Source organism: Lemur catta, chromosome 24 (genome assembly GCF_020740605.2).
Source record: "Lemur catta isolate mLemCat1 chromosome 24, mLemCat1.pri, whole genome shotgun sequence".
Classification (NCBI taxonomy): domain Eukaryota; kingdom Metazoa; phylum Chordata; class Mammalia; order Primates; family Lemuridae; genus Lemur; species Lemur catta.
The window spans coordinates 2,922,629-2,950,581 of NC_059151.1; positions in this window are offsets into that span (position 1 = coordinate 2,922,629).

Consider the following 27,953-nt stretch of genomic DNA (forward strand, 5'->3'; position numbering starts at 1 on the left):
AGGAAAAAAACAGGGTACGATTGCAGTCTGCTTTTATTTTACTTTATTTTTTACTTTTCTTTTTAAGCAGTTATATTTAAGAGGGTTGAAAAGAAATGCCGCCTTTATTAAATGCCGACTATATGCCCCAAACCGTGGTAACTCGTGTGTCTACGTTAATCCCTACATTGTGTCCAAGGCCATAATTACTTTGCCTGTTTCACTAATGAAGAAACTCAAAGAAGTGTAAGTATTTGCCCAAAGAAACTGTATCAGGGTCATATAAGTGACACCGTGAGGATAAGAAATTCTACCCCACTACTGCTTCCCAAGCTTGATTACTGAGCTGTCCCTGGCATGGGACAGTACCACCATAATTGCCAGCATATGACAAATAACAGGACAGTTGAGGAATTTTGCTAGAAGCCCTTACAGTCAGAAGGGACAGCTGGTGGCACAGGATGAGATGAGACCACCCAAATCAAGCAACCGGGGAGGGGAAGAGTATAGTAATTGATGCCCATAAAATGATGAACTTGACACCACAATGAGACTCATTTATTCTCAAGGAATTCGGTTTAATAAGGCAGTAGGTATATATTTTAGAAGCTTTTCATTAAAACCAGCTATCTTTTTAACAGTGCTTTAGACAGTTGGCAAATTTGGCTCTTCTGAACACTTTCTTCTTCATCCAGATCAATAAGGCTTTGCAGCGCTTCAAAGCAGACCCCGTGGTTTGGCTCAGAATGCTTAGTCGTCTTCCAAAGCCAAAGGAGACACGAAGATCCAGCAAGACAGAAACCTGTTCCATTGATAACCAATCTGATGCTTTCTCCTGTGAAACCGAGGGGTATTGATTAATTTACAAGCAAGTAGAGGCCTTTTGCCTGGGGAAGATCACCCTTATTCTGGTAGAAATGAACCTCGCAAAACAGGTGGAAACAGAAGTTGAAAAACTGGTGTGATTAGTGTCGGCACTGGTTATAAAAACTCACTTCATTGCTCCAGGGTCTTCCCTGGCATTTCTTGTTTTATGCAACTGCGACTTTACTTGCTCAGCAGTTTTTCCCAAATGCCAGATTTCTGGTGAGCACCTTATCTTATGAAAAAAAAAAAAAAATGTTGCTTTTAGCAATGCAGGTACATCATAAACTTCCTACGATCATCATTTTCTTCTCATTGTGAGTATGCGCAGTGACTAGCAGTTGTACAGGTCAGAATTTATACAAAATATACAGGTGATTTCTCTGTTATCCATCCCACTCTGCCACCTGCAAAAACAGATTGGGGGGTGTATGCCCTCTCAAAGATTCATCCATTTCCCTTCTCAAAAAAGGGGAAGAATCTCTCTTTAGAGTATCTCATATAGAAGGAAACTTCTCGATTACTTTTTTTTGGTAAGAACTGATTATTTTCATAAAGAAGTTGCTTTATCTTCTAACTACCTTAATACTTACTGGTTCTGGTTCTTAGGTGGTCATAGAGAATATCTAATGAAATTAATGAAAAATGTTTAAAAAATAAAAGTCAAAGAAATGTAACACAATTTGTCACCATTCTTAAAAGATGATCTTCCAACTGTAAGTATTGCCTATTGCTGCAAATTAGCCTTTTAAAAACTGCTGAACACACACATACAAATACACACACACAGAGTAAAGACTGTTGCAGAGCTGTTTACATAGTAAACATGCATTTCAAAAAGTTCATAAGTCACAGACTTTAGATGCGAGAGATTATGTGCTCTGGCAAACTGTGATGACAACTCTGAAAGTAACTCTGATGATGGCCAAGACGCCCAAGGCAAAGATGTATAAAATATGGGAGTGGGCAAAATACTATTTCCACATTAGCATTATGTATACGATGTGATTCTAAACGTTATAAATACATAAATACCATAAATAGACAACTGACTTTTTTTCCCTGTTATCCTTAAGGTTTATATATTCAATTTGCTCCCAAGATTAGGGATTTTTTTCCATTGGTAAATGGATGATTGATCATCTTTTTTGACAACAGAGGTATGTGTCTTTTTCTTGAACTTTTATATTCCCACTGCCCAATAGACTGCCTGGAAGATAATAATTGCTTCAAAAATATTCAGTTAATATATAAAATAATTAGGCACCATTAGTGCATTAAAAAAGCAGAAGTGTTAAACATCTCCCACCAAATCCACAAACACGTTAGCCTCGAGACACCCTTGTCGACGGATCCACTTGGAGATGCCTGAAGCTAATAAAACACATAGAATATTTGAGTGGAAGCAATATAGGAGGTCGCCTCATCCAAGCTCTTTCCTTTACAGATGAGGAAATCACAGAACAATTAAATGCCCTTCTGCAGGAGAGCTGGAATGAGGATCCTGATCTTTCCATTAGATGATATGACTAAGCTGCTTTCCTTGCGTGGTTCATTCCAGCCTCCGATTTACATTTCTTGTGGAAAGCAGGCAGCACCTCTTTCTTGAGAATGGTTTCTACTGACCAAGGCAAATGCAAACTAATTGGACCTAAAGAGCTAATGGACTGGAAAAAAAAAAAAAAGTAGAGTTTATGATACGAAATCCAAGTAGATGCCTCTCTGAGTTTTCATTATTTGCTGCGGGGGTTGGTCACCTAATCCTACGGAAATGTATTTATGTTTTTGGCTTTTATAAACTTTCAATCATCGTGGGTTTTGGTTCAGCTGACAGTCCTAGACAGTGTGAGGCAGAACTCCCATATCATGGGACCAGAAGAAAAACACACTTCAGAGGTGCAGCAAAGCTGTTTTAGACCCTCACATAGCAAAGCACACATCTGTACCCAAGAAAAAAAAATCAATAAAAGTGCTTCTTTTTCCTTGCATGATATATTCTTTAAAAGAAAATCACTACGTATCTCATGAACAGAAATAATCATGTCACACTAATGATCCAAGAAGAAAAAGCCCAATTTTTGAGTTCTTACAACTTCATTTGAATGCTGCTAACTTAATTTATATAATCCTCCTAACCACCTGGTACTATCATCATCTCCTTTGTACAGATGAGGACACTGAAGCTTGGAGAAGTAACTTACCCAAGGTCAAAGACAACTAGTAAGTGGTGGAGGTGAGATTTCAATGCAGGCAGTCGCTCTGGCTCCAGAGTGTCTTAAACATTTGCTACAATTCTACAGTTCTGTTTGTAAATTGCTATTTTCACTCATTTCATGGACTGCTCACTCCTTTGCCTTTTTTTTCCCCTTAAAGAATTTTCTCAAGTGAGAATTTCCTCAATACTCTAATCTTGCAGTGAAGGTTATGTTTATGTTATGTAAATTATCTCTACTATTAAGTAAAATAATTTCTGTGCTATAGAAAACACCAAACTTCAGACAGAACTCCAATCTAAAGAGCTCACAATATAGGTGAATGTGGAATTTCTCTAGATTCCCATGGAGCTGGTAGCACGGTGATGTTTGTGGATTGTTTGAGTACCAAAGGCTTTTTTTTTTTTAAGTATCAAGGATGAATTAAATAATAAAACATGACCTGGCATGAATTACAGTATCTGAATTCATTTCTCCAACTAGTGTATTTGTGGGCCCAAGGTTGAAAGCAATTAGGTGTGAATTATTACACCATCTTCCATGCCCTGGACGGTTTTATGAGGATTATAAAATTTTATTATTAATGGTTCACTGTTTTTGGAGAAGTTGTTAATTTAAACGTATATATTTATATTGTTAATTAATGAATAGGACAAAATTAGTTTGGTAAAATCTTCCCGGGGACCAGAAGCCATTGAGGAGTGGCGAGGGTCTCACTGACAGCAGGTGCAGCCCCTGAGGGACAAGTGTCCTGCGGTCCCATTGTGACGCCTGGGCATTAGAGCCTCGTGGTGCCCTACAGACCACCTTTTCCAATTTCTTTGTTTTAAAGATCAGGAAAAATAAGGGACTTGCCTGGGATCACACCTACTGGTTAGTGGCAGAGCCAGGACAGGTGGGTCAAAGACATTAGGATCCGGACTCCCAGTCCAGTGCTCTCATTGTCAACAATTCAGAAAGATTTGACTGAATAGCTGGGAAGGCACAGATAGAATTGCTAGACAGACAAGAAAAATCACAGAAAGAAAAACAAGAGTTTCCATTTAAGTGGGCTAATCGGAACGTCAAAATAATGCTTGGCTGAGTTGAAGGAGAAGAGGTCAGCAACACATGCTTTCTGTTAATGGGTTAGGCAAGGCTGCTTGGGTTGCAATATTGGGATTGTATAAAAGCCCATGGGAAAAAGAAAAACTTTCCTACCAATGCATTTTCTATGTGTTGGGACCACAATTGGACTAACCAGCTTACTCCGGAATCCCTACAGGTAATGATTGGCAGGGGCCCAAGTAACGACCACACATAATTTCCAACCGTGGCCTCTTCTTGCCTTGGTTTTTAACTTCTCTCCATCCCTCGTCCCAAAATGCTCTCTCCCTCCTGCTCACTGAAGGGTAAAGATATTTTCTTGGATAAATTCCGTCAAAAAGGAGCAGTTAAAAACCAATTGAATTTTTTCCATGGGTTAGGCAAGACAGAGGAAGTGCAGCGAGCGCTTGGTAACTAAGTTTGCTATCAGATAAATTGATGATAAAAGCAACCATGCGGAACTGCTGGTACATGGACCAGAAGTCTATCTTTGGAAATAGTAAAGCAGGTCTTCATCCCTGCTGGGATTCTCCAGGGGGTCTTAGGCAAGTGACCAAAATGAATTTGACTTTGAGAACCCAGGTGTATGTGTATCTATTGTTTTTTCTTCTCTTAGAACTTTAACTGTTTGTCAGGCAAAGCCATGCCAAAAGCCATCATCAGTTCAGTCTGACGGAGCGATGGTTGACAGCACCCTCTCAACTCAGCTCTTACCTGAGTTATTGTTTGGGCTCCTGGGAGTTTGAGCTGGATCCTCCCGGCTTACTATTCTAGTCTCTCAATCAGAGAGAGAAATGGTTTATCAGAGAAGGAACACATTTTCCAGAAATGAAGATGCTTTAATTCAAGTTCAGTATTGTACTCTGTTGCTGCTGGAAATAAATGTATTCACTTGGACCACGGCATCATCTAAAGCCCTTCTTTCTAGAAAGCCAAGGGCTCTCTCTGGCCGATCTAAGTACAATGCAGTATTACCTCCACAACATCAGATAGTTGTGAATTCTATGAATTCTGCTGTCTGTGTATTCTGTGAGTACCACAGGTAATCAGAAAACTGGGTAAATCACTCTATCAGGCAATGTGCTACCTCATGTAATTCTATAAAAGAGGCAATGTTTTGGGATGTCTCTATTCCTTCAAGACTCTCCATTGAGCTAATTACTACCCTTGAGTTTCAAAACCTGAAACCCTAGTATCATATCTAACATTCCAAAGATGTCTCTGGTTACCCCCCTCAAAAAATCCTCCAACACTCCATATTCCGCAATACATAAAATTGACAATAATAATTCAAAAATCTTTGGTTTCTGTGTTTTATGTCAGTGTTGTCTTTCATGTTTAATCAGCAGAGTCTGAAACCATCTCCTAATATGACAAAACTAGGGGCACTGCATTAAATAAATGTGTCCTTTTCTCCAAGTTCTAATCATTGGAACTTACTCGGTGCCGCTAGCCAGAACATGGTCCATTTGTGCCTTGACCTACGGTAACCTCTTTACCTCTGTCCTCGTTCTAGTTGTTAAACTTAGATGCTGTGAAAAGCGCATTTCAAATATGAGATAAAGTTTCCTACAGGGTGAAATGTAAATACCATGGTTCAGAATGGATTATTCCATAAAGGGGAAAATATTCAGTACAAGGCAATAGAGAAGCAAAACTGTATTTCAGAGTCAGGTGTAAAATATGTCATGTACCACCACAAATTTTTAGGAAAAGGCAAAGGCAGTGTAAGAGGAGAGGCCCGTGGGCTGGGGTTCACCACCACCCCAGGTTTCACGGGACATTGCTTGCTCTGCCCTCGACTTGGAGTCGCAAGTCTTGAAAAATGTTTTATCTGAACTTTTCCCGACAGAATACGTTTTAAGGAGAAAGGGCTCCACCAGAGATAGGAGACCATGTTTGATGATAAAAATGAAGATTATTTCCCCCCCTAATCCCACGACCAGTTTTTCCATACACAGACCCTTCTTTTTATACGGAGTTTCGGTTACTGAACTGAGATCCCTTCCTTCCCTTAACAGATTCTTACGTAGGTGGATGAGCAAATTTGAGAGACTCTCTGACGAGGGAACAAGTGTTAAGGAAGCACGTTCTGTTTCATGAGTGATAATACCCAACCGAAGTCTGACTGCAAAGTTACTGCACACTACTGAATTCGTAAAATACACTGTTGAAGCATTCAGCGCTGAACCAGCCGTGTTAAACACCTCAACGACACATACCGGTGGTGAATTATCTAAGGCTGTTATGGGCATGACATACATAACAGTTCTATGATGAGGTATGTTTCCCCGTTTTACAGATGCAAACTCCAGGGCTCACAGATACTAAGTAACTCGCCCCAGTTCACAAAGCTGCTAAGTGACGGGGATTCACGGATTGCCTGACCCCCCGTCAGTGCCCTACACCTCCCCCCCACTGAGCTACCATTGCAGCAGTCCCAAACTGAATGCCAAAAACATCGCTTGCTCTCTTCATTTCTGGACTCTAGACCTTTACTAGGAAGAAAAACGGGTGCATACCTATGTGATGAGTGTGATGTGCACTGTCTAGGGAATGGACACCCTTGAAGCCCAGACTCGGGGGGATGGGGGGTATAGGCAATATATATAACCTGAACTTTTGTACCCCCATAATGAGCTGAAATAAAAAATAAATAAATAAAAAAAAAGGTAATTGTGGAGAAAAAAAAAAAAGGTAGGCTTAAGATTGGAGTTCTAACAAAATCACCAACCAACCAACCATGTGATTTTTAGCAAATCATTTTGCCTCTCTGAAAATCAGAGAAATGAAGAAAATTATACCTCTGACACAGGGTGGTGAGGACAAAAGGAAACCAGGCATACATACTTAAAGCACTCTACGAATTGTTCAGCGCCATAAAAATGTATGACGTCATAATTACTGTTAGTAAGAGTTAGTAGTGTTTCTTTAAAGGCAAGTACACATTTCCTCTTTTCTGGAAAAATCCACAATGTTTTGGCTGGAAGAAAAGGGAAAAGTGGTATCTGAAAGGAGAAGTTCTGCACCAGGGTCTGCAGGGGGCACGGAGCTCCGGGGAGCACTGGTTCCTGCAGGAACCAACACAGTGCCTAGGAGAGAGGCTGGGAGCTAACAGACCAATTTGGTACATTGCATTATTTGCCCTGGTAGATTACATGATGCACGTAGGTTCCTGCTGCTGTTTTCCTTGGGTAGAGTTCCGCAAGAGGCAGCGGTTAGAGGATATTCACACAGCCAGCATCCCATCGCTTCTTCAGAGAAGTAGTTTGTCTTGAAAGGGAATCTTCATTTTTATGCCCAAACAGGTACCCCACAGTGTCCTCCTTCGATCAAAAGGAGGAATCACTCAAGTCCTAGTTAGAGAGCAAACCAGGTGCGTGTTGTGCTATAATCCAGGGAATCCTCTGGGGGCTTCTCTTGATTCGGCTTTCCTGTGATGACACTTTCAACGAGAACAGAAACTCACGCCAAACTTAATGCATTTTTATGACCAGAATTGAAACGAGAGTGCCACGTGTCCCTCATTCTTTTATAGTGGGTCATGACTGTAATCTCATGGCCCTGCTCAGATGTCAACCTCTTGACTGGAAGGACAGGTAGATGATACAAGAGTTCATTCTTGTTCCATCTCCAATTTGCTCACTGCAAAGTGAAGAGGGGTGTCTCCATCATAAAACAAGGCACGCACCTTTCATTTTGCATTTGACTCCTAGTGTGTGCGGCAAGTGGACAGCGTTGACCTCCCATGCTCTAATCCCCTTATCAAGTTATTCCTAATGCATTGGATCCTGCAGTGTGGACGCAGACACGGAAATGCACACGGGGAAATAAACGCGCGCGCGCGCGCGCACACACACACACACACACACACACACACACACACACACACACACACTCCAGCAATAAGTCACTAAATATGTTATTTGTCAGATGCACCTCTCCAGAGACATAAAGCAAACAGCATCTCCAAAAACCTGGCTTATGTGTTTCCTAACCTGAAATCTTATTCTGAACAGTTAACTGAGAAAAATTTCCCTAAATAAATTTGTTATGCCAGACATAAGGTCATATCTTATTTTTCGGAAAACAAGGGATTATGCAAGCCCACAGAGTCAGTTAATAGTCCCTGATTTCATGCAAATTGACACAGACGTACTATACTTCTTTGGGGTAAAAGGCTGGACCACTGGGGTTTTTAACTTTCCACTGTCAGGAGACCACTTTAGAGCCGTGGATACATTCTTCAAAAAATATACACACATACCCAGACAACATTTTATATTCTATCAGGGACTTTACTAATTCCAATAATAACTATTCTAACAGTAATCATATATTTTCCAAAGATTATAATATCACTCCAGGTCAAATTCTGTTAACGATGACTTTATAGCTCAGTTTGTATTGTTTTTTTTTAATCTCAGCTTTTACTGTTCTGAAATAATACAGAAATAATACAGAAATAATACTCTGAAATAATACAGAAATGACCGGTTTCTAGATATAAAAATGCTTAGCACATAATTGTGAATGGATGAACAGATTAATAAAAGAATCAAGGATTTTAATCCATATTATCATTTGCTACCAAACCATGGGGTGTAAAAACAATTTCCCCAAGTACAGTGAGTTTTGTGTTCTGAGCCAATGAGTTTCCTACAGAGCGCTCGGGAAACTGGTAGAATCTTTTCCCTCCGGGGTTCTGATCCATTTCACTGGAAACGTTTCAGATGCCTGAGCTGTAACCCAGAAACCTTCTGTGATGTGGCTCATGCTCTTTTGGGGAACGCTGTGTGGAGAGAGATGACCCTACTACCAAACTCAGGGAGCTGAGCTCTCCCTTGCTCAGACACGCAAGTCCTACACCTTACAAGAAATAAATGACAGACATACAAGGGGTAACATCACGAGCACAGTATCAGTACGCCCTCATGATTGTCAAAAACAAAAAAGTCACCTAAGCAAGATCTCCGGGCCTCCCTCCTCTCTCCCTGGACAGAGACTGACAGAGCACCTGTCCAGCCAAAAGCCGTAAGCTAGACCCTCTGTAGCCCGTCGTGCTTGCGGATCCAGGCAGAATTCCCTGGTGAGCTCAGCCTGGTTGACATCAGATGGGAATCACAGCCAAGTGAATTCTCCATATTGTAACCCTATTATCTCTCTCTCCTTCCATCTATCTCTCCCGTGCCGTGCATGGTGGGGGCCTTATGGAAAGTTATCATTTGGATGCAAAACAATTATCCTAAAACAGTTAGCCAGAGTGGTCTGGACACACAGATTTATCTTCCCTCTCCTTCAGTGAAGAACATCTATCTTCCATGACCTCTTGATTACTGAAGCCTTCAGAATATATTCTTTGGTCTGTGACACGGTGCACAGCGCCGGGCTGAGCATTAAATATCACCCTCTATGATTAATTGGAAGTTAATTAAATCTATCACTGAAACAATGGGAAGGCAATGAGCTATGTAATCATTGCAATAGTAAATGAAATGATGTACAGGTCTCTCCATCTCGCTTATTGACAATGATGGAGGGGTGGCCGGCCTCCGGAGCCTGGGGATGCTCGCTGCCTGACCTCACAGGCCGGCCTAGCTTTCCACAGGGCCCAGGGACCAGGCAACTAGAAGCGGATTCTGACCACTGCTGTCGGATGAAGGAGAGTCTGTCTTCCTAGGCCTCTGAAGTGTCCTTTCCAAGGCTTTTCTGACTTGAATAATCGGTGTGATAGCGTCTGGGAATAGCTGAATGCACCATGCAAATGCTGGTGGTTAGCGTTTCCAGCGAAGCCCTGGGGCCTCCAAACTCGGTGGACAGAATGTGCATCTATTGAACACTCGGTACTTTTGCCTTTATTTAAAACTTCGGAGTTTCCAAAGTGCTTTCACAGACCTGACGCCATTTGGCCTTCGCAAACCCTCCCACGGTGGGAGAACTGAGAAACAGAGAGGTTAAGGGGCCTTCCTGAGTGTGCGGAGCTGGGTAGTGACAGAGGTGAGTAAAGCTAATCAGAAACGACATGGCAAAGCAAGCCTCACTAAATCCTTAGTTCCTGATTTAATTTGTGGGTGTGAGGACGTAGAAACCCATGAGGTTTGGGACAGTAACCCTGAATTACCAGGCTGCTAAGAGCCCCCCAGATCCAGACTTGCGTACTCCCGCATTTGGTGTGAATATTGATTCGGATCACAGGGTGGCTCCCCAGATGTTAATCTGTCCTAATCTCCGGCTGCCGTAACACAATTACACAGCCACACGGCCTAAGCAACCGCGATTTATGTTCTCATCGCTCTGGAGGCTGCAAGTCCGAGGTCAGCACACCAGCACGGTGGTGTTTATGGGGAGGGGTCTCTCGCTGGCTTGCAGACGGCCACCTGCTCGCTGTGTCCTCACACGGTGGCACTTCCTCTTTTCATAAATCTACAGTCCTATCGGATTAGGGCCTTATTTCTATGACCTCATTTCACCTTAATTGCTTCCTACAGACTCTCATCTCCAGAGGTAGCCATATTGGGGGTTAGGGCTTCAACATATGAGTTTTGGAGGGATGTTATTCAGTGTATAGAATAACTCAAATGCCAGGCTTCCCCAAATTATCACTCAATAAGAATGGAAAGTTAGGAGAACCTCTTTAAACTCCAGTCACTCAATATTTTAAATTTTCATTTTTTCTGGATGTTACCAGGTGGAAGAGCATTTTCAGCCCTCAGGATTAGTTGAGGATTTAGCCTTCTCCAATTTCCCTTTTAATCCCCTCCCCTATCTGATGGAACAATCCCCAGGTTCTGACCCAATGTCTCCTCTTCCCAAGGAGGCTTGGCCCTGACGGGAAACCCGTCCTGACCTTCGTAGATATTCACCGGACAAATGCATGAACCACGTGTGTGTGTACTGAGTGCTGGGAGGAGAAGGTAGTTATCAATACGTCATGGGTGCTCACGGTCCCAGAGGACCTTTAAAAGTCTAAGGCATTATTTTGGGATCAATTGTAAACAAATTCATTAAATAAAGGTCCCTATCACAGTATCGAAGTTTAATATTAATTTAGTGGCAAGACATTCAAGTGAACTTCTTATCACTGGTAGCCAGAAAAGATTTCTATCTCCCAAAGGCATTTTTCTTTCTCTTCCTTTCCCTCCTACTGACACACAATCAAGCCCATCTGTCCAACACTGCCTAACTAAATAGGCAATGCTCAAGGGCTTTAGCAAATGTCGCTTTGCATCTGATTCCAAAATTTGGTCCTGCTCCAGTTCCTTCCAGGAGACCTCTGGCTCAGGTGTAGTGCAGTGGCTGTAAAGTAAACAGATACCCAAATCAGGGTCTGTCAAAAAAGAAATTCTGAAGAAGCGACGGATGAGTACACCCTGCCTCAGGGCCTTTGCACTTGTTGCCTCTTCAGGGAACACTCTTCTGCTAAATGCCTGGATAGCTGGCACCCCTACCTCCTTCAAGTCTTTGATCAAATGCCTTCTGATCAAGTTAGGTTTCCTCCAGCCATGCTATTAAGATGGTCCTCCTCTCAGCCTGTCTCTTTTTAACATCTAACTCTATTTTTGATTTAGAATATTAATCACTACTTAACATTGTATGATTTGTTTATTTACCTTCTATCTTCTTTCACCAGAATAGTCAACTCCATGAAGTCATGGGATTGTCTCTTCTCAACTATATCCCCGAGCTTTGCACACTGCGCGGCACACATTAGGTGCTTTGATGAATGAATGAATGAATAAATGAGCATATGTAAGGATGAGATTATCGAAGGGGCAATGCCCTGTCAATAGATAAGTCAACATCACCAGGCTGAGCCAGCCACAAAAGCAGAGAACATGATGAAACTATCTGAATTCCATTAGCAAGCTGAATCCTTCAGACTACTAACTTAACCTCCATGGACCACGGTTTACTTACCCATGGCAGATGAAGTTTGAAATACTTTTCCTTCCAGCTCTAACAATCTACGAAGTATGGTTTGAGTGCTTTGAATTTAGAGATGACACTGTAACATGCTGCCCATTTCAGGAGTCCTGACCCTGAGTCTGCCAGAAGGGATTGGGCAGTGATAGTTAAAAGAGATGTATCATGACTGTATTTTGAATTCCAGATTTCTTCAAGTTAAAACATCAGCTTGAAGCTACCCCAATGCCCTCAACACAATGGTCACTAAAATTTCATGCTGCTTTTTTCTGAGCCTAATCCAGTGTTTTCCCTAGATATTCACCTTGTTTGTCTTTTGTAAAAAACAATCATTTTATCATAGATTAATCAAAGGAATAAGCTCAACCTAAAATTCTATCTGCACAAAATGAGCAGGATTAAAGAGAGAAAATAAAACTGAACAAAGAACTTCCCTGGAAATATTTTACATGGCGAAAAGGACATTAAAAAGATAAATATGGGTGCCTCATCTTAGCTCAAAGAATACCTTAGGCTACTACAAGAGTGTAATTGAGTTGCTGATGTCACTTCTGGTCATACTACTTGAAGTATCATAGCCAAGAGAATGTTATTAAAACGATTGCAGAAGTTTTTGTTTGCTTATTTAAGCCCATTGACTTAAACACTCTGGGCAAATGTACAAAACACTCATTTGAATTACAAATTAATTCCATCAGCTTAAGTTACATATTTTTTAAGTTCAATTTGGAACCCCCAAGCCATTAATTCATAAATAGTCTTCTGTAGAGTATATGAATTAGCCCATCGCAAAGAAAATACTATAACATCATTGAACAACATAAAATAACTTCCTTTTATTTTCCCATCGTGTCTGAGTTCCGGGGTTCCTGGCTCTCTCCTGATGCCTGACAGTGCCGCAGGGCAAATACGTGTGAATTGTCGTCGCCATGTGAAAAGTGGCTCCGGAAGAGGCGTGCTGGGGCTTTCAAGCCGATCCCTGTCGATAGCCTCTACATCAAACTGCCTCTGTGTCTGGTCAAGCCGGGCTTTTCATAGATGCCAGCACCGTGAGGTCAACACAAGATCTGAACACTGAGATGCATGAACTCCGCCTCTTAAATCAGCCCCAGGAACAATAATTTGGGGGGTGGTGATGGACAGTGGGGAGCTGATCTGGTTTTACTCTATCATGCACATGTACGGTCCTGACTGCCTTGCTCAGAGAAAAACTCAAACACACGGGGACTGATTCTGGGATCACCCTACCTATGACCATGTCCCGTCTGCTTCACCTCTTGGTGCTGTGACAGCAGACGCAAAGAGGTTTGAGCTGACAAAAGCTGATGGAGCTAGAGAAGTTATTACGTAAGAAAGCATGGCTACTTCAAAGATAACTTTGCTTATTTTCAAGGAAGTCTTGCAGCCCTGAAGGAGCAAAGCTGATTTTGACAGTCTCTATACTCTGAATTCAGTTAGAGCAAACTTGTCAAGCTATTTGACACTATGTAGCCTCCGAATTAAATAAAGGGGGGAGGATTGTGGTTCTCACTTTCAGTAGCATAAATAAGCCTGGTATATGCATAGAGTGGATATCCAAGACATTTGAATTATCAGCTTTACAATGTATTTGTTATATGAGCTTGATCCTTTGTCTAGGGTTGTGTTCTTTATGTCAGAATAAACAATTGGAAAGTGAAAATTCAGGTTAATCAACTTATTTTTCTGTTTGATGCCCAACAATTAATGTGACTGGATATTTGACTGAATTGACACAGGCATCTAGTGTCATATTGACATAGCCATTATCCCCTACCTTGACTTATCCATTAGGAAAATAAAGATTATCAGCGATGGCCAAGCTTTTGCTCAGCTATATAACATCTATGATGCCTACAATCACTTTCAAAATTCATCCTTCCACAGGCATTAATTTTCTCAGATATTGAAAGGCAAGAGAAGGTGCGTAGGAGAAAGGGCTGTGAATCAACCAGATCTGAGTTTAGATACTGGCTTTGCCACTAAGCAGGTATATAACCTGGTTCAAGCTACCTACCCTATTGGAGACTCAGCCTCCTCATTTCTGATATGGAACGATACTACAGCTGCATCATACGACTGCTGTGAGAAATAAACAAGATAATGCACAGAAACCACTTAGGATGGTACTGGACACATAATAAGGGCTTAATAAATGTTAACTATGTTAATTAACTAAAAGGTCTTTGAAATGACAACATCCATTCAAAAAATATCACCTTCAAGTACTAGTTCACAAGTTTATATTCCCCCTTGAAAAGAGAAATAATGTCCAAAGAAATTTACATTGAATACATGAGCAGACTTCCACGAAACATTAATATTTCTATGAGATGAAAGAATTAAAGTCTGTAAAATTTTCCTTCTGCAAAAACATCAGAAAGTTTCTTCCTCCTGTTATGCTTCAATCTCAGCCAGGAAAAATTTTATATTTCCAATTATGGCAAGTATTAAAGGGATGAATCTTATTCCCAGAGAAGCTAACTATTATAAGAGCATTAAAATCACTTCATACGGTCCCCTCCTCCTGAGAGCTAACTGGACGGTGTTTCTAGACCCTGCCAGCAGGATGATACCAGACAGATGCCTGCAACACAACAACTCTAGGTTCGTGAAGTGAGGAGTTCTTGTTTTGTGCTACTTTGTCTTATTATTTTATTTTGCCTTCCAGTGTGATGAGAAAGTTTGGCTCAAACATGATCCTGTTGGGAATTTTTAATGCTCTCCACTGTCCAAGGCAAGATGGCTCCCGAGACGTGCTGGCTTTTAACTCATTCCTGCCAGTGGTCATGGCACGGCGGTCACTGGGCATGCTCAGTGGGCAAGCGGGAAAGCTGGGTCATGGCTGAGAACACTCATAGTGACTCTTTACCCCCGGTGTTTTCTGCAATGCTCAGAGTCAACAAACAGAACATTCAACTTGATAAAACTCTTGCTATATTGGAAAACTTCTAACTCTCTCGCTTTGCTTATTAAATAAAGCAGTCAGCTGTGACATGGGCTTTCCTTACATTGTGGCGAGGTACAAGGTTGGAGTCCAGAAGACCTAGGTTCAAATCCTGGGTCAGGCCACTCTCTAGCAATATACACCGGGCGTGTGATTTCTCGCTCCCTGAGCCTCAGTTTGCTGAGACAATACATATAAAGCCTTCGCATAGTGCAGAGTTATAGCAAACATTGAAGAGATGTTTGTTTCTGCCACCATCACTACTACCACTATCCCACCTAAAAAGAAAAATAAAGTCAACTTGTCTGGCCCATTTACAAGGACAGTGCCAAGTAAGCTTTCATCTGGCTTATGATTGTTTTTTTCAGGTTGGTCTTAAGTAAAAAGGTTCTTCTCTTGGAGATGGCACTCAGAGATTGGTGTAAGGAAGAACCGCAGAGACTCACTCTCAAATACGTCTTTATGGCTTCATCACCATAATACCTCGGCATTCACGGGGACAACATCGTGTCATCATAAATGGGAAGGTTGCACTATTGAACTGTAATCCATCCATTGATTCGTGGTCCCAGGTTCCTCCCAGGATTTTCACAAATGCCTGTGACGTTTCCTGGTGCTGGACTTTGCATTTGGATCTGTGATTTAGATGACAGATGTGTGAAATCGTATGGAGCCAGACAAATCCCCGGTGATAACACATGGGAGGGGGCTCAAGCAGTGATGGATTAAGGCCCAATCAACCAGATCAGCTAATCTGAGCCCTCTTCAGTGACACTGGCCCTTGATGCTTTAAAGGGGCACCCCAAATAAATTACTTTCCAGAAACAATACTTTCTGTTCTGCATCTCACCCTATGGTACTTCCTTTTCCATGATAAGCTCAGATACCACAAAAGAAGCCCTGCCTGTTTCTAGAGAATAGATTATTACGTCTGGGATTAACATTTGCCTCAACGGACTGATTAACTTTACTTCTAAAATCTCATATTCCGAGTAGCGATGGGATTATTCGTAGGGTCAATTTGACCGGCACAATAACTGTTTTGAAAGTCAGACAATGTAGAAGCTGCAAAGTCAAAGACTCGATAATGGCTTTTTTGATGCCAAAGAAACCCAGCAACTCACAAGCAGAAGGTATCAAAAATCAAGGTTTTTCCCTGGAAGAAAGTACAGTAATGTAAGAACAAGACCCTGAAGCTTTACCCAAGAGTGACCCCAATGATGCCATGTAGAGACTTACTTTCAAATCGATTATCTCACATATGTTTTTTATGGAAATAAGAAGGAAGCAAGAAAAATTCTACTTCAACATAGGAGTAGAGGCATATAACACAAGACAAAGAGCTATACTAAAACAAAGAATGTTCTGAAGTCTTCCACAGGGTTTCCCCAATGCTGTGCCACTCCTGCACCACGTCAGGGAGCTCCCCTTTAATTTCATCAAAGGCGAGCTTGACGGCTTTACGATTCTGTCATTTCTCTGAGCCTCTTTTTAAATTTTTGCTCTCAAGATCAACTGTAAACGATTTTGTTTCTTTCCCATTGTTGACTGAAGTGCTACCCAGAATAGCTTCTTCCTAGATACCAATGTAAGCCACCATGGGCTTCTGGGCAAGTCCATGCCGTGTGCTTTGGATAATCAAGAAATTGTTTATAGTAAGGACCTGATGTCATTCATTGTGTATTGTGAGCTTAAGAAGCAAATAAATAAGTATATATGTCTGTGTCTTTGATTTTTATCTTCTTCTTGGCCTGTTTCCTTACCTGACATTCTTTTCTGGCCCGAAACCTCTTTATGCGATTGTCCTTAGAATTGTCTTAAAGCTGACACTCTTACAACGTGGAATCCTAGTGGTTCACCAGTCTAAACCCCCTTAAAAACAGGCCTGCCTTGTAGTGAGTTATGTTCTGTGCTGAAGAACATCAAAGCAAACTTTTAGTTAGGTGTTGCACGCAGCAGAACCTAACTAACCTCAATAGCTACATTGTACCCTCTTCCCTCGTCCCATTCCTGGTACCCAAAGCAAAGAACAGCCAATAATGGAGCGATGAAACTGAATGCTGGTCCATATGACCAAAAGTGAACTATTCTATCAGGCAGGGACAAGGAGAATGGAGAATATAATGTACTCTAGCTCACTTCCCTTTTTTAATTTTGCTTTTGTTTGTAGGAACTTCTCTAGTATAAACTTCTCTGGGTTTACACAAAGGCAATACATGCCTGTACTCTATTGATAAGGCAATATTAAGGAGAAAAAAAACACAGAAGCAAGAATAAAAATGTGAAAGAAAAAAAGGTAAAATTTACAAATCAAGTACAATTGTTTCACATTAAATTTTTTTTAAAAAATATCTAATCCAGGGGTCTGCGAACTACTGTCCAAGGGCCAAATCCATTCTGCCATCTCTTCCACAACCATTGGTTTACTTATTGTCTAGAGCTGCTTTTGTCTTCAATTGGGCAATCGAGAAGTTGTGACAGAGACAGTACGACACACAAAGCCTAAAGTATTCACTAACTGGCCCTTAACAGAAGAAAGATTTTGTCAACCTCTCATCCAATATTCAGAAGAGAACTTATAGTATTTGGAAATTAAATTACACTTGCACACCCAAGACTCTTACCATCTTTGAATAGTTTCATAATAAAACTCACCTACCTATGTTTTATGTGGGAAAAAATGTGTGTGTGTGTGTGTATACATGAACACAAATTTGGGGGGTGCCCCAAAATGAAATGTAAAACACACTTGCTATGAGAACTTCCCGAATAATCAGAGGTTTAGCGTATGCAAAGTCAGCTGTAGTATAATACTGGAAAGATTCAGCTCAAAGCCAAGAGATAGAAGATAGAATCCCAGCTGTACCATCTTGGGCAAGTCATTTAAGTTCCATTTCCTCACCTTTCGAACGGGAATCCTGCGGTCTCCCTCTCAGGGTTGTGTAAATTAAATGAAATTACCTGTGTGCAAATCCTTCGTTAAACCGTAAATTACACAAGTGTAAGCTGTGGTCGTACAGCGCCCTGCGTGCTTTCCAGAGAAACGGCATTCTGAGCCAGAATATCACCGTCCACTGATGCACGTGGTTACAACCCACACCCCCCACGAGCTTTCCACGTGGCACCAAAGCACCACGGCAGGGGAGGCATCATTTAGAATTAAGAACTCTGAGACCAGGATCAGCACCTAAGAGGCCGGAGTCCGGGTCCACAGCTGGAGTAATTCCACATCATCTTCATGGAAGTTTGCCATTTTCTCCTGCCTGTCATCTGTGGTCCCTCTCGTGGCATTTCTATACCTGACATTTCTCTCCTCGCTGTCTGCAGCTCCGTTCCATTCATCTGTGCGTGCTCCTACCTGTCTCCCTTCATTCCTTCTCTCCCTCTCCCTCCACTGTCCTCTTTCATCCCCACCCGGGCCCCTTTGATCCCGTCCTCATTTCTGATTCCGAAGGCCCTTTGAGAAAGGGGGAGGGGAGGAAAACAAAAGGTTAATTTTCTCCAGCCTGCCCAGGCTGACTTAATGTAACAGAAGGCAGCAAATTGTATTGATTTAGTGACATGCAACTGTCCAGAAAGAGCTATTTATACATTATTCAGGACAAACACTGTCATAATGGACAAACAGCAGCAGCATCTGGGATGTTAATGTCTACAAATAAGATTATTCTTTGAAAGGATTAGGATGAAGCATTTTGTGTAATTAGATTTCTCCGTTTCAGGAATGAATTGCCTTTTAGCAGTAAAAGCTGTCACTGGGGGAGCCATTAGCTCCTTATAACTGAATTAAATGCATAATTAGTGACATGATCACATTAGGATTTGTTTCATTTTTAACTAATCTGAGTGGGGGGGGAGGGGCGGGGGAGAGTTGGGGAGCAGAGGCGGTGCCATTTCCAGGTCACCGCGGCCTCCCTCGGCTGGGACGGGCCTCAGCTGGCGTGCTGAAGTTGGTAAAAGTCAGACGTGTGTGAATCAGAGCCCGGGCCTCGCCACGGCAACGGCCGGGCTATTCATCACTGGGTGGTGGATGACAGTGACTGATGGGCCAGGCCCGGGCCTGGCACTTCACCAGTACAAGAATCATACGAGCCAGGGAACAGAATGACAGCTGGAGCGCTGTGTCAAGTGGTGGAGAGACCAGAGCTATTAATAATGTGTGCCACATGATCTCGGCCGCGAGAAAACAATGATTTAGACATTGGTGAGAATAAAGATTTTACATTTAGTCCGGGCTGACTCTTCTCCTTGGCACTTGTAGAATAAATCGCTATGCAATCAGCATGTATGGAAATCAGGCGATGCATACATTAGAGCCTAGCTCCGGAGGGAGAGTGGCATGGGTGGGATTTTGAAACCCTCGCGTTGGCTATACGTGCTGTTGATCCCTCCTCCTGACATTCCTGCAAATGCCCCGAGCTAGCTAGCGGGAGAGAGGACGAAGACAACGAGGAGGCCTGCTGCATGCGCTCACTCACTGCATCGTTCAGCACTTGGGTGCCAAAGAGAAATGAAGAGGTGGTGGGGCATTGTCTTGAGCCTCAAGGAACTTACCGGAACTGAGTGAGACCAAGAAACAGGATCTCATGGGACAGGAGAGCTGTCACCAAGAAAGATGGGCAAGGATGCTTGCGTGCAAAGTGCCCCAACTTAAGCAAGACCTATACCAGCAGAGGCAGCACGGGGCAATGGGCACATAGGAGGTAATGGGGTCGCTGAGCTTTGCTGAGGGGCTGCCTCTCCCCTTGGCCTGAATTCTCGGTTAATATGGGAACTGGCAGTTTGGGAACATTAAGTTCTAGATTGTTTGAAATTTCCAGCAACAGTGACGGGGACTTCTCCAAGGAACAGAGGAATGAAGAGCAATTACGTTCCACTCCTTGAAAGAGCCATTCCTTCTTGTCCACCACAGAAGCCTACGGAAAACATTATTTAGAGATTCCGGATAACATTATTTAGAGATTCCAGATAACCAGGGCCTACTGGGCCAGGGTCATCTTTTGATAGAGTGCACTTAAATTCAGGAAATAAATTAGAATCGAATGATGAAATGAATACCCTTACAGGCTTAAAATCTCAGGACTCCATGATTAAGATGTGCTGTTCCAGAAAGATTGTCGTGCCTGACAAAGATAGTCATGAGAAAATGTCACTGGTAACCGTGATGATTTGGTAAGATGGTCTCTGTGTCCTCCTAAGGGATGGCTTGAGTTCCATTAAACTCTTGTTAACCTTTACTGTACCACGATCCGACCATATCAAATTCTCTCGCCTGATGGCTCAGCAAAAGTCAACAACTGGGAAGAGGGTAGCAATTCTTATTACTTAAAGCTGCCATCGGTAGGAAACTCAAACTTTTAAAACAGACTTTTGTGCATCGCCTGAGAAAATATAGAGCTTTCATAATGTGATGCCAGGAAAATGTATGTAAAAATTCACATATAACCTTTATATATTGGTGAGCATTAAGATTTCCTGTTCTTTGAGGCAAATATTGACCTTGACTTCGCCTCGGTCAATATTTACCTCTCAGGTCAATAGATCTTGATGTTCACCTCAACAGAAGTCAATATCTACTTATTATCTCATTTCTATCTGTCAGGGACCAGTGTGTAATCAGTAATGTGAATTTTCTTCCCTTATGCATTTCCTGGGGTTAAGACGGGATTAATTTTGGACCTTAGACTTTCCGTTTGTTAAATACCTTCTCCCCATGGGCACTCAGGGCAGTTTCAGGCAGAATATTAATTATGTATTTTCATTTTCCACGGCTTCCACTCATCCCGAATTAAGGTAACACGTGGGCAGCATAAAATCGCGTTAAAATGAAAACTTCACTCATTAATTCAACAAATATTTACTGTCCTTCGTACGTCTGGCCGTCCGGCACCCCAGGCTACATGCTGGGGACATGGTAGGAATCTAGGCAGATGTGGTCCCTGCCCGCAGGAAGCTTACGATTGAGGTGCAGTCCTGCCAAATCTCAGTGTGTGGCAGGTGCCAAGAAGGCTGCAATAGTGTCACTACAAGAGCATTTGCATTTTTCCTTCATTTTTGGTTTGGTTTGGGGTAGACAGTGTAACTGTTACAAAGAGCACCCATACCCCCAATGGTGTGCTAGTGAACAAGCACATGGGGAGGAGGAGCCCTTCTCTTTTCCATTTGCCCACTTCTGTGGGGTAAATGCTCCTGCCATAGACGGTTTTAAGCTACCGATGTGAAGTCACTGACGTGGAATGAGAAGATATATCGAGAACCATGAGCAAATTCATGCCAGCTCTAGCATAGCGCTGACACGCTTTGCCCAGGTTTGCAGCTGTCAGCATTTACCCTGTTTGATTTATTATTTGTGCTTTATTTCCCTCTTTCCCCTCTTCTCCTCCTCCTCTTCCTCCTCCTCCTCCTCTTCTCTCTCTCTCTCTCCTGCATAATATATATATATTTTTTTCTTGAGACAGAGTCTCGCTTTTTTGCCCGGGCTAGAGTAAGTGCCGTGGCGTCAGCCTCGCTCACAGCAACCTCAAACTCCTGGGCTCAAGTAATCCTCCTGCCTCAGCCTCCGGAGTAGCTGGGACTCCAGGCATGTGCCACCATGCCCGGCTAATTTTTTTCTATATATATATTTTAGTTGGCCAGCTAATTTCTTTCTATTTTTAGTAGAGACGGGGTCTCGCTCTTGCTCAGGCCGGTCTCGAACTCCTGAGCTCAAGCGATCCACCCGCCTCGGCCTCCCAGAGTGCTAGGATTACAGGCGTGAGCCACCGCGCCCAGCCCCCTGCATAATATTTTGAGGGGGAGAGACTTTTTAAACATGATTCCAAATCTCCAGATCAATATATCTACAGAGATTCAGGATGTGTTAAAATTTGCACAGGTGAGACTAATGCACAGTCAGGCTAAGGAACCCTGGCCTAGACTTCATATAATATTACTTAGGAGATTTTGAACGTCAGAGTCTCACAGATTCCACTTCAGCCTTCACCTAAGGAAGAAGCGCAGGCCTCCCCTGGACTCTTTCATCAGTGCCTCGGTACCCCAGCCCTCCAGTCCACCTGGTTTTAACGTTTGGTTTTGCATGACCTATCCCTCACTTGGTCATTCTCTATAAAATCTAATGTGCACTTTTTCCTCTTCCTTCTGGGCATGCAGAAAAATTACTCCAAAAGGTTTTGTACCTACTCAGAGTAACTAGACTCTAACCATGAACTGCAAGTAGTGCACAAGGGAACATGGTATCTTATATCATTTAAATGATCAAGAGATGTCTTTTAAGTCATTGATAAAAAAAAAAAAACTTTAGATGGACTGACATTTTAAATGCATGGTAATTTATTCCTGGGACTGTTTTTTCTAACTTCTGGATAAATTTAGCTGCTAAGTTCTGCCTTAATTTACATAGTTTCAGTGACATCTGTTTACTAGATAGCTCAAACTATAACTCTCGGTTGACAAACATCAATTGTAGACTTTGTCCATGAGAGCACTCAGCCACATCCTAGTGACGTATACGCTGCTATCATGAAGCCCCTGGAACACGGAGCAATGATGATCTGGAAACATCCTTACCCTGCTAGGTGGATACATTCTTTGAATGCCAGGGCCAGACTTTGAAGGGTACTTGAACTGCCCTGCAGGTACACCTGGGAGCAGCACGGTTTTGAGGAAGAAGAGAGTTTTATTATCCAAAAGACGTGCACTGAGAATCCACTGAGTAGCTACGTCACCTCAAACAAGTTACTTAGCCTATTTGAATCTCCATTTCTTCATCAATAAACTTGGAATAATAATATACATCTTGTATTTCTGCTGTAAAGATTAGGAGATATATCATAACGAAATCGCCTGCAAGAGTGTGAGTATAAAAGGAACATGACAGATTTTGGTTCCCTCACCTCTGTCCACCAGGGCTACAACCAGCACACAATGACAATAGTGATGGCAGGATTTTGTCTATGTGTTCATGCATCACACATATTCACATGCACACGTACACATACACATACACACACACAAATACACGGATATCTTTTATAAATTAGGGACTCAAAAAGTGGGCATGATGAAGAAATGATGGTGATGATGACAATGACAAAGGACATGAGTAGGAAGGGAAGACACAGCACCAAAAAGTCACAGTTTGTAATCGGCACAATAATTTCATCACTTGGATAAAATGTTTCATCACTTGGAAAGTTAACGCAATGGCTTGTGATTGGAATACTATAGAAAATAGCACTCAAATGTTTGATAAAAGTTGTTAATTCTATTTCCTCACTTTCGAAAACCAAGAAGATAAATATTTTCTTTAGATAAAAGATTAACTTTAAGAAAATTTAAATCTCTAGGAAACAACCCGAAAAAGTCTTGTCAAGTGGCTAGACTAAGACTGGCCAATCTTGAACACACACTAATTGAAGAGATAGCAAGGCTTTTTCACTCTGCCATTTCCCAAGAAAAAGGACTAACGTAGAAATTTAATTTTTATGAATGAAATTTAGGTTCCTTTAAAAACATATTACTTCTGCTTTCCAGAAATAGTCTTATATGTATGTACATTCGCTTGTCTTGCTTGTTTAGCTTTCAATATTAAACTCCAAACCAAATTCTGCCAAGAACCTCCCTAAAACCCACAACTCTGAGATGTCTGTTCCATCCGCCCTGAGAAGTCTCTTTCTGCAAATACTCAACCGCTAGATCAGCTGAGGTGTTTACAAAAATTATTTGGGCCACATAGACTGATGTGTTCATGACTTAGGTGAATTGCTTTGACTCAGGGAAGACTCAGGTATTGTGGGCATTTCTGCAAACTAACTGCTGTCCCATCCTGGCTGCTTCATTTACCTGGAGAGGTAAATAACACCCCCCCCCTAGAATTTCCTAGCTGCTTTTCGCTGTCTTATTACTTTATTTTCCATCTATGATGTACCAGATAGAATTCAGTCAAAAGAAAAACAGCTCCCAGTGGCAACGGTGCTCATTTCCAATAGATGTGTTCGGTCTGACACAGTTAAAATGGCGATCATTTCAGTTTTAAACTGACTGTGACGAAAATCAATAGATCTCTTTCACCTCTGAAAAACTGGGTTCTGAATTTGCTCTCCAGCGAAATCAATTTGGTGGCCTCTTAACCCATGTCTGGGAACCACTGGTCCCACCACACAATCACCCTGTTGCTTGCATTCAGCCTGGTCGCCTTCATTCCCGAGAGACCAGAGAGTGTGAGCAAGACAAAAGCCGAGACAGGGTTGAGAATGAAAGTTGACTTACTGGGAATCTGACGACCACCGCTCAGTGATGGTGTTTCTGCACCAGGTGGGGGCTTGGATGGGAAGAGGGGGGAGGATAAGAGAGTCCGTAACTAGGACAGGGAGCTTTTCCCGTGCACGGCTAATTCTGGGTGTGTTGCCCATTTCCTGTGCTCTTTTGAAAATGAAATGAAATTTACACTTAAAATTCTCAGTGACAGTAAAACTAGGTGGTGGAAAGTGCAAATTTTCTAGATCTATTGATGTTATTTGAAATGTAAACTCTTAAAGAACCAAAAAGTTTAAACATACCCCAAATCCAAATTTTAACCAGGTTTTCATGTGACAAAGATGTTATGACTTGATTTCTTCGATACTGATGTGCTGAGCATTTTTCTAAAAGGGAGGGTGGGGAATGTATATATATATAGAGAGAGAGAAAAAGGTAATTTTTTCCTTTTGACAATGCTGTCAACCACTATCATCAGTGTGGAACAAGTAGATATTTTTGATCAAGTCATTCTTTAAAATTTTTTATTCCTGCCCCTTTTTGAATTTTGGGAATTTAATTTTCAGTACAACAAATAGTTTAATGTTACTTCTTATGAAAATTATGCTTTGGATGTTCATAATCAATAGCTAAACCAATAGAGATCATTTTTCTCTTTCAAAACAATAAAATATGAATGGAAACTCATAGTTATAGCTCCATAGTCATAACTCCAGAGTTTTCTTTGGTGATGTGTGTTGTCTTTGCATTTTCTTAATGGTTCCTCTTTGAAGCACAAAAGATTTTAACTGTAATTAAATCCAATGTATCAATTTTTATCTTCTATGAATTATACTTTTGTGCTGTATCTAAGAATTCTTTGCCTAACCCAAGATCATGAAGGTTTCCTATGTTTTCATTAAAAGTTTTATAGTTTTATCTCTTACATTTAGGTCTATGAACCAGTTTGAGCTGATATCTTTTTTTTGTATGATGCATTAAATGTAAGACTCTAAATTCAGTTTTTTGCATGTAGACATTCAGTTATTTCACCATCATGTGTTGAAAGACTGTGTTTGTCCATTTTGCATTGCTACAAAGAAAATACCTGAGGTTGGGTAAGTCATAAATATAAAGGAGAGAGGTTTATTTGGCTCCTGGTTCTACAGACTGTACCAGAAGCGTATTGTCAGCATCTGCTTCTGGTAAGGACTTCTGGGAGCTTCCAATCAAGGGGGAACGCAGTGGGGGTACAGGTGTGTCACATGGCTAGAGAGGGAGCAAAGAGAGAGAGGGGAGGTGCCAGGCTCCTTTAAACAACCAGCTCTCATTAATAAAGTGAGAATTCGCTCATTATAGCGGGGGGGGGGGGGGGGGGGCCCAAGCCATTCATGTGGGGATTCTGCCTGCATGACCTAAACACCTCCCGCCACGCCCCACATTCCATGAGTGGGTGCTTGATTTTGTCAACTTATTTTTCCACATCTATTTAGATAACTGTGTCACTTTTGTTCATTATTCTAATAATATGGTATATCATAACAATTGATTTTTGGATGTGAAATCAGCCTTGCATTCCTGGCATAAATTCCACTTGGCCACCGTATATAGTCCTTTATGTCTATTGCTGTATTCAGTTTGCTATTTTGATGAGGACTTTTGTGTCTACATTCCTGAAGGATAATGATCGACAGTTTCTTTTTCTTGTGATGTCTTTTTCTGGCTTTGATATCAGAGAATGAGTTGGGAAGTGTTTTCTCTTCTTCTATTTTCCGGAAGAGTTCCAGATTGGTATTATTTAGTCTTTATATGTTTGCTAAAATTTTTCTGTAAAGCCAACGGGGCCTGGACTTTTCCTTGGATCAACATTTTCAATCTAATTTAACTTCTTTACTTTTTGTTGATCTATTCAAATTTTTCATTTTTTCTTTAGTCAGTTTTTGTCGAATTTTTCATCTTTATAAACAACCAACTTTTGGTTTCATTGATTCTTTCTATTGTTTTCCTGTTTTCCATTTTATTGATATCTGTTTCTCTTTCCTTCCTTCAATTTGCTTTGGGTTTAGTTGGCTCTTCTTTTTCTATATTCTTTAGATTGAAACTCAGGTTATTTATCTGTGATCTTTCATTTTTATTAATATAGGCATGTAAACCTGTTTTAGCTCATGATTCTGAAGGCTACGAAGTCACTGTCATCTGCTGAGGGTCTCTCTGCTGTGTCATACATGGCGGACAGCATCACATGACAAGAGAGCAAGAGCATGCCAGCTCAGGTCTCTCTTCCTCTTCTTATAAAGCCACCAGTCACATTATGGGTACCCCACCCCAATGACCTTATCTAATCCTAATTACCTTCAAATGCCATCAACCTATGAATGGGGAGATTCAGTTTTCAACACACAGAATTTGGGTGTCAAATTCAAACCATTGCACTTCCTAAAGGCCCTACCTCCTAATCTCATCACCTTGGAGGATAGAATTTCAACATATCAACTAGTGTAAGGGGAGTAACATAAGCATTCCGTCCATTGCATTTGCAAACTATGAAATGCTTATAAAGTTGGATATTATAGATGGTTGCTGCCTTTCAGAAACCTGTGGTTTCAAAGGTAGGTTAGCACAAGAAACACATATATACCCCATATACATTTCAAGCTCTTTGCCATTGATCCTTAAATTTTTCTTTAAAAAAATTTTTTTTTTCTGTTGGAGACATTTGTAGAATCCACTGAGGTTGGTCCATTTTGGTACAGAGACGAGTCTGCTTCGCCTCCTAAATGTTCTGTTTCCCTGATAAAATAAGGCCCAGGAACGGAGTTATGTAGTCCAAGATATTATCACAAAACAATTTCCTTCTCTATAAAACAGAAAGAGTTGGAGTTTTTTTTTATTAAAACCTCATGATTCCATTATGTCTTTCACGTCACAATGGCACCGGTTATGGAGGGGAAATGTCCTGCTTAAATGTACTTTTATCTCACTCCCCAGTGCTCTAAGTGAAGAAAAACAAGCATCCCTGCTCTTCATTATTCTGATAATAAAGAATGTTCTCTTAATTTCCTATTGTTGTGTACAAGATTTAGTGCTTACCCTTTAATTTCAGTGTCAGAATGTGAACTGTAATTAATTTTCATAAAATGGAAAGCAATAAAGTCAGATATAGTAAATGCTGGCTGTAGAGGTTGAGATCGTATAATTTACAATTAGGGGTGGTGGGGGAAGAGGCAGCCCACACATTAAATGAGTGATAACTCATCTTGGCTTCGGCTCCAGAGATTATGAAAGTGGTCAACAAAACCGCTCAAACAAAAACTCCGGATCTGCGGGGTATTTGAAACCTTCTCAAGAAAACCTATCAAACTTGGTGTCATTTCTCCCTGTTTCAACATTTGGATTGTTTTTATTATCATTAATTAACAATAATAATATGCATGGACCTAAATTACCACCTAATGAATCACTTAAAACCTTTCCTAGGCATTATTTGCAGCAAACTATAGATAATAGACCATAATTCTATATCAACCATAAAAAAATCAGCTGCCTACTGATTAAAAATGCATGTCCCTTTCATCTTACCATCCGAATTTCCATAGAAAAGGTATGCTTAAAATTGGGGAATATTTGTATAGGGATTATTTATAAATTTTAGGCTATATACTAAAACAAAGGAAGCTATATACAAAATT